Raw genomic sequence first — 7,109 nt, 5'->3', positions numbered from 1 at the left:
GTAGGGAATAACTCCCGTGGGGAGTCTTGACGTAGTACTAGGACAGTGGCTGATGGTAAAACAATATGTAACAGACACATTAGGGCCAAAACAGGAAGGTCCTTATCAAGTTTTGCTCATAACGAGGTCGGCAGTAAAAGTCCAGGGAAAATCGCGATGGATACATGTCATTCATTGCAAGGTTGTCCATGTCAATGACAAAGCAGAGCCTGGAGAATTAGGAACTGATTGATTAGCAATCGGGGGCCAATCTCTGTTGAAGCATAGTAAGATAATCAGAACCTGGTCAACTTCTGTGTTGTACACCGCAGTCTTCATATCAGGTGTATCTTGGAGAAACTCTTTCCTGAAAATCGGGACATGCTTACTTAGAGAAATCATGTGAAATATCCATTTCTCTTGAAACAAGGACATGTTACTTTTACTTTTTTGTTTCCTTCGTTACAGGTTATGAGAATCTATGATCTGAAGGTGAAAAAATACCTGAAACGATTTAATTTAATTTATTTTTATTTCACCTTTATTTAACCAGGTATGCAAGTTGAGAACAAGTTCTCATTTACAATTGCGACCTGGCCAAGATAAAGCAAAGCAGTTCGACACAAACAACAACACAGATTAACACATAGAGTAAAACAAACATACAGTCAATAATACAGTAGAAAAATAAGTCTATATACAATGTGAGCAAATAAGGGAGGTAAGGGAGGTAAAAGGGGGGGCGGTATGGTGGAGAAGTAAATACAATATAGCAAGTAAAACACTGAAATGGAACGTGCAAAGTAGAAATAGATATAATGGGGTGTTAAGGAGCACAATAAATAAATACAGTAGGGGATGAAGTAGTTGTTTGGGCTAAATTATAGATGGGCTATGTACAGGTGCAGTAATCTGTGAGCTGCTCTGACATCTGGTGCTTAAAACTAGTGAGAGAGATAAGTGTTTCCAGTTTCAGAGATTTTTGTAGTTCGTTCCAGTCATTGGCAGCAGAGAACTGGAAGGAAAGGGGGGCCAAAGGAAGAATTGGCTTTGGGGGTGACCAGAGAGATATACCTGCTGGAGTGCGTGCTACAGGTGGGTGCTGCTATGGTGACCAGCGAGCTGAGATAAGGGGGAACTTTACCTAGCAGGGTCTTGTAGATGACCTGGAGCCAGTGGGTTTGGCGACGAGTATGAAGTGAGGGCCAGCCAATGAGAGCATACAGGTCGCAGTGGTGGGTAGTATATGGGGCTTTGGTGACAAAACAGATGGCACTGTGATAGACTGCATCCAATTTATTGAGTAGGGTATTGGAGGCTATTTTGTAAATGACATCGCCGAAGTCGAGGATCGGTAGGATGGTCAGTTTTACGAGAGTATGTTTGGCAGCATGAGTGAAGGATGCTTTGTTGCGAAATAGGAAGCCGATTCTAGACTTAATTTTGGATTGAAGATGTTTGAAGTGAGTCTGGAAGGAGAGTTTACAGTCTAACCAGACACCTAGGTATTTGTAGTTGTCCACATATTCTAAGTCAGAACCGTCCAGAGTAGTGATGCTGGATGGGCGGGCAAGTGCAGGCAGCGATCGGTTGAATAGCATCACCTGTGAAGTGTTCATTAGAGACGTCCTTATCAACTAGTGGAACGGAAGAAGATTTCCTCACTACCAGCAGACTGTCAGAACATCATTTCTATGTGGGACTGATACCAGTTTGAAAGAGCTGGTCACTTTTAAAGGACTTGGTGAATGAGTACCTTACCAATAGGACGATTGAATATTATTGTCTTTGTTAAGAGTAAATGAGTGAAGAGGTGTGGAGTCAGGCGCAGAGAGCAAAGGATGTGGGAAAAACAACACGCTTTAATGTCCTGGAAACATAACATGAACAAAAGTGGAAACACAAATGAACAGAAATATAAACGGACAGCGTGAAACCCAAAACGCCAACAAAAATACACTCAAACAAGGAAACAGGAGAACAAGCCCGCACGAAACAGAAGCGGGCTGAACAGACTATATATAACCCTATCCTAACAACCAAACTAGAAACAGGTGCTACCAATTAGACAAAACTAAACGAACACAGAACAACGGATCGGCGATAGCTAGTAGACCGGCGACGACGACCGCTGAGCGCCACCCGAACAAGAAGGGGAGTCACCTTTGGTAATATTCGTGACAGCTTCCGCAGCGCGCCGACGCCGGCCTCGGGGACGACCCGGAGGCCGAGGCGCTGGGCGATCCGGACGGAGGCGATGGAATTCACTCAACATAGATGGGTCTAGAATATCCCTCACCGGAACCCAGCACCTCTCCTCCGGACCGTACCCCTCCCAGTCAACGAGGTACTGCAAGCCTCTCACCCGGCGTCTCGAGTCCAGAATAGCTCGTATCTTGTACGTCGATGTCCAGAGGGGGCGGAGGAACCTCCGGTACCTCATCTTCCTGCATGGGACCAGCTACCACCGGCCTGAGAAGAGACACATGAAATGAGGGGTTAATACGATAATACAAAGGAAGTAATAATCGATAACAAACCTCATTTATTCTCCTCAGGACTTTAAATGGCCCTATACACTGCGGACCCAGCTTCCGGCAGGGCAAGCGGAGAGGCAGGTTTCGGGTCGAGAGCCAGACCCTGTCCCCAGGTGCAAACACGGGGGCCTCACTGCGGTGACGGTCAGCGATCTTCTTCTGCCTTATACTCGCTTGGCGTAATGACTCTTGGACCGCCCTCCAGGTCTCCTTAGAGCGCTGTACCCACTCCTCCACCGCAGGAGCCTCAGTCTGGCTCTGATGCCACGGTGCCAGGACCGGCTGGTACCCCAACACGCACTCAAATGGTGACAGGTTGGTAGAGGAGTGGCTTAGTGAATTCTGGGCTATTTCTGCCCAGGGAATATATCTCGCCCACTCCCCTGGCCGGTCCTGGCAATACGACCGCAGAAACCTACCCACCTCCTGGTTAACTCTCTCCACCTGACCATTACTCTCCGGGTGATACCCTGAGGTCAGGCTGACCGAGACCCCCAGACGTTCCATAAATGCCCTCCAAACACGGGAGATAAATTGGGGGCCCCGATCAGAAACTATATCCTCGGGCACCCCGTAGTGCCGGAAGACATGGGTGAAAAGAGCTTCCGCAGTCTGTAGGGCCGTAGGGAGACCGGGCAATGGGATAAGACGGCAGGACTTAGAGAACCGATCCACAACGACCAGGATAGTAGTGTTACCCTGAGGGGGGGGTCAGTAAGAAAATCCACCGAAAGATGGGTCCACGGCCGTTGTGGAACGGGAAGAGGTTGTAATTTACCTCTTGGCAGGTGTCTAGGAGCCTTACTCTGGGCGCACACCGAACAGGAGGAAACATAGAATCTCACACATCCTCCTCAAGGTGGGCCACCAGTACTTCCTCTCAAGACCTCTCACTGTCCTATAAATACCTGGGTGACCCGACGAGCCAGTGTCTCCACACCTTCAGGGCCTTAACCATAGCCAACAACTCCCTTGCCTGACGATCCCCCAGCTATCATATACTCCGCAGTCCGATGGCCCCCCTCAAGCCAGTTTCTTTGAAAAAAAAAGGCACAGGGGCGGAGCTTCGTGGCACACCCGAATGCTGTGAGAGCACCGCTCCAACCCCAGCCTCGGATGCGTCCACCTCTACTATAAACGCCAAAGAAGGGTCCGGATGTGCCAACACCGGCGCCTCAGTAAACATCGCCTTCAACTTATGAAAAGCTCCGTTCGCCTCTGCTGACCACTGCAAACGCACCGGCCCCCCCTTCAGCAGTGAGGTAATAGGGGCAGCTACCTGACCAAAACCCCGGATAAACCTCCGGTAGTAATTGGAAAATCCCAAGAACCGCTGCACCTCCTTTACCGTGGTCGGAGTCGGCCAATTACGCACGGCCTTAACGCGGTCACCCTCCATTACCAAACCAGAGCTGGAAATGCAATAACCCAGGAAGGAAACTGATTGTTTGGAAAACTCACATTTCTCCGCCTTCACATACAGGTCATGCTCCAGCAGTCGTCTAAGAACCTTGCACACAAGAGATACATGCGCAGTGCGTGTAGCGGAGTAGATCAAAATATCGTCAATATACACCACTACACCCTGTCCGTGCAGGTCTCTGAGTATTTCATCCACGAAGGATTGAAATATAGCTGGAGCATTCTTTAAACCGTATGGCATGACGAGGTACTCATAATGGCCCGACGTAGTGCTAAATGCAGTTTTCCACTCATCTCCCTCCCGAATACGCACCAAATTATAAGCACTCTGAGATCCAGTTTAGTGAAGAACTGCGCTCCGTGAAATGATTCCACTACCGTAGCAATGAGAGGTAGTGGGTAACTAAAACCCACTGTGATGGAATTTAGACCTCTATAATCAATACACGGACGCAAACCACCATCTTTTTTCTTCACAAAAAAGAAACTCGAAGAGACAGTTGACATGGAGGGCTGAATGTACCCCTGTCCCAGAGCCTCTGTGATATAAGTTTCCATAGCCACCTTTTCCTCCTGGGACAAATCAAATCAAATCAAATTCATTTATATAGCCCTTCGTACATCAGCTGATATCTCAAAGTGCTGTACAGAAAGCTATTATCCACTGTAAAAAACCACTGCTATTGCTTTTGAATATTTTGTTGACCTAAAATTTTAAATGTAGAGATTCAGATGATATACATGACTCCTGGGGAGTGCAGCGTTAACCTGGAGATTTATCACGCAATCCCCCTGCCTATGGGGTGGTAATTGGGTCGCTTTCTTTTTACTGAAAACGATAGCCAAATCGTCATACTCAGCTGGAATGCGCACGGTGGAAACCTGGTCTGGACTCTCCACCGTTGTAGCACCGATGGAAACCCCTACACACCTGCCTGAACACTCATCAGACCACCCTGTAGAGTTCCCTGTTTCCACGAAATCGTAGGATTATGAATAGCTAGCCAGGGAATCCCCAGAACAACTGGAAACGCAGGTGAATCGATAAGGAACAAACTAATTTGCTCCTTGTGATTCCCCTGCGTAATCATCTCCAACGAAATTGTGGCTCTCTTCACCAGCCCTGACCCTAATGGTCGACTATCTAAAGAGTGCACGGTAAAAGGGGGGTCTACTTTTACTAACGGAATCCTCAACCTCTGAGCGAGTCCGCGATCTATGAAGTTTCCAGCTGCGCCTGAATCTACCAGTGCCTTATGCTGGAGAGAAGGAGAATAATTAAGGAAACAAATTAATAGGAACATGTGACCAACAGGAAACTCTGGGAGAGTGTGGTGCTTACTCACCTGGGGTGACCGATGAGTGTTCTGCCTGCCCTCATGATTCCCAGATGAATTCCTCCAGCACCGACCAGACGTGTGCCCTCTCCGGCCACAACTGGTACAGGAGGAGCTTCCTCCTCCGATCTCCCTTGACGCGGTCCCTCCTAGCTCCATCGGGATAGGGGCAGGAGGATCAGGAGGTAGAACTGACAGGACCCTTTCAGAACGTCCACGAGCAGCTAGCAGATGGTCCAACCGGATCGACAGGTCTATCAGTCCATCCAGGCTAAGTGTAGTATCCCGACAGGCCAGCTCCCTACGGACGTCCTCTCTCAGGCTACACCTGTAATGGTCTATCAGGGCCCTGTCGTTCCACCCTGCTCCCGCAGCCAAGGTCCGGAACTCCAGCGCGAAGTCCTGCGCGCTCCTCGTCCCCTGTCTAAGATGGAACAATCTCTCACCCGCCGCTCGACCCTCTGGAGGGTGATCGAACACGGCCCTGAAACGGCGGATGAACTCCGGGTAGTTGTCCTTCGCTGAGTCGGGCCCGTTCCAGACCGCATTAGCCCACTCCAGGGCTCTACCGGTCAGGCAGGTGATGAGGACCCCTACTCTCTCCTCCTCCGAGGGGGCCGGCCGAACGGTGGCCAGGTAGAGGTCTAATTGCAGCAGGAATCCCTGGCACCCCGTCGCTGCTCCATCGTAATTCCTCGGAGGCGTCATGTGCAGAGCGCTGGAACCGGATCCAGATGGGGGAGATGGTAGAGTTGCTGGTGGGGTAGTAGGGAAACCATTCCTCTCCCAACGATCCATCCTCTCCAACATCTGTTCCATTGCTGATCCTAGGCGATGGAGGATGGACGTGTGATGTTGAACTCGCTCCTCCATAGTGGGAAGAGGAGTGGTCGCTGCTCCTGCTGACTCCATATCGTGGTGCGGGCTTCTGTTAACAGTAAATGAGTGAAGAGGTGTGGAGTCAGGCGCAGAGAGCAAAGGATGTGGGAAAAACAACACGCTTTAATGTCCTGGAAACATAACATGAACAAAAGTGGAAACACAAATGAACAGAAATATAAACGGACAGCGTGAAACCCAAAATGGCAACAAAAATACACTCAAACAAGGAAACAGGAGAACAAGCCCGCACGAAACAGAAGCGGGCTAAACAGACTATATATAACCCTATCCTAACAACCAAACTAGAAACAGGTGCTACCAATTAGACAAAACTAAACGAACACAGAACAACGGATCGGCGATAGCTAGTAGACCAGCGACGACGACCGCCGAGCGCCACCCGAACAAGAAGGGGAGTCACCTTCGGTAATATTCGTGACAGTCTTGTAGATAATAATATTTTGGGTGAGTTTCCTCCTAATACAGGATGTGGTAGGAATCGTAAAGGACATCATTATTACACCTGTTAATACTTATGTTCTGTAACTTTGGTCGAAATCTATTTCTTCTTGCAACAGCAAGTAAAATATGCCCTTTGTGTTTTATAGAAACGCCAGGTGTTTAATGTGAATGACTATGATTAGTGCTAATATTTTTTTTTAATACTGTCTATTTCCCCGCCAGTGCATTTTGCAGAACAAATTGGATAAAAATGATTGAAATTTGTCATGCAATATGTAAGAATTGCCGCAGCAAAAATCACAAAGAATGAGAAGAAATCCTGGAGGGATTACTTGTCTTGACAAACATGTATGGTATGGCAAGGAGTGGCAAGGAGTGGAGTGTTAGCACAAACAGACTGGTCTTTCCAGGCCGAAATGTTCTGTTTCAGTGTGAATTGTTGCATGTTATGTTGGCAAGCAACTGATTGCATGTTATGTTGGCAAGCAAC

The sequence above is a fragment of the Oncorhynchus gorbuscha genome, unplaced genomic scaffold (assembly GCF_021184085.1).
Source record: "Oncorhynchus gorbuscha isolate QuinsamMale2020 ecotype Even-year unplaced genomic scaffold, OgorEven_v1.0 Un_scaffold_748, whole genome shotgun sequence".
NCBI lineage: Eukaryota > Metazoa > Chordata > Actinopteri > Salmoniformes > Salmonidae > Oncorhynchus > Oncorhynchus gorbuscha.
The sequence above is the reverse complement of the archived record's forward strand: the minus strand, read 5'-3'. Positions refer to the sequence as shown.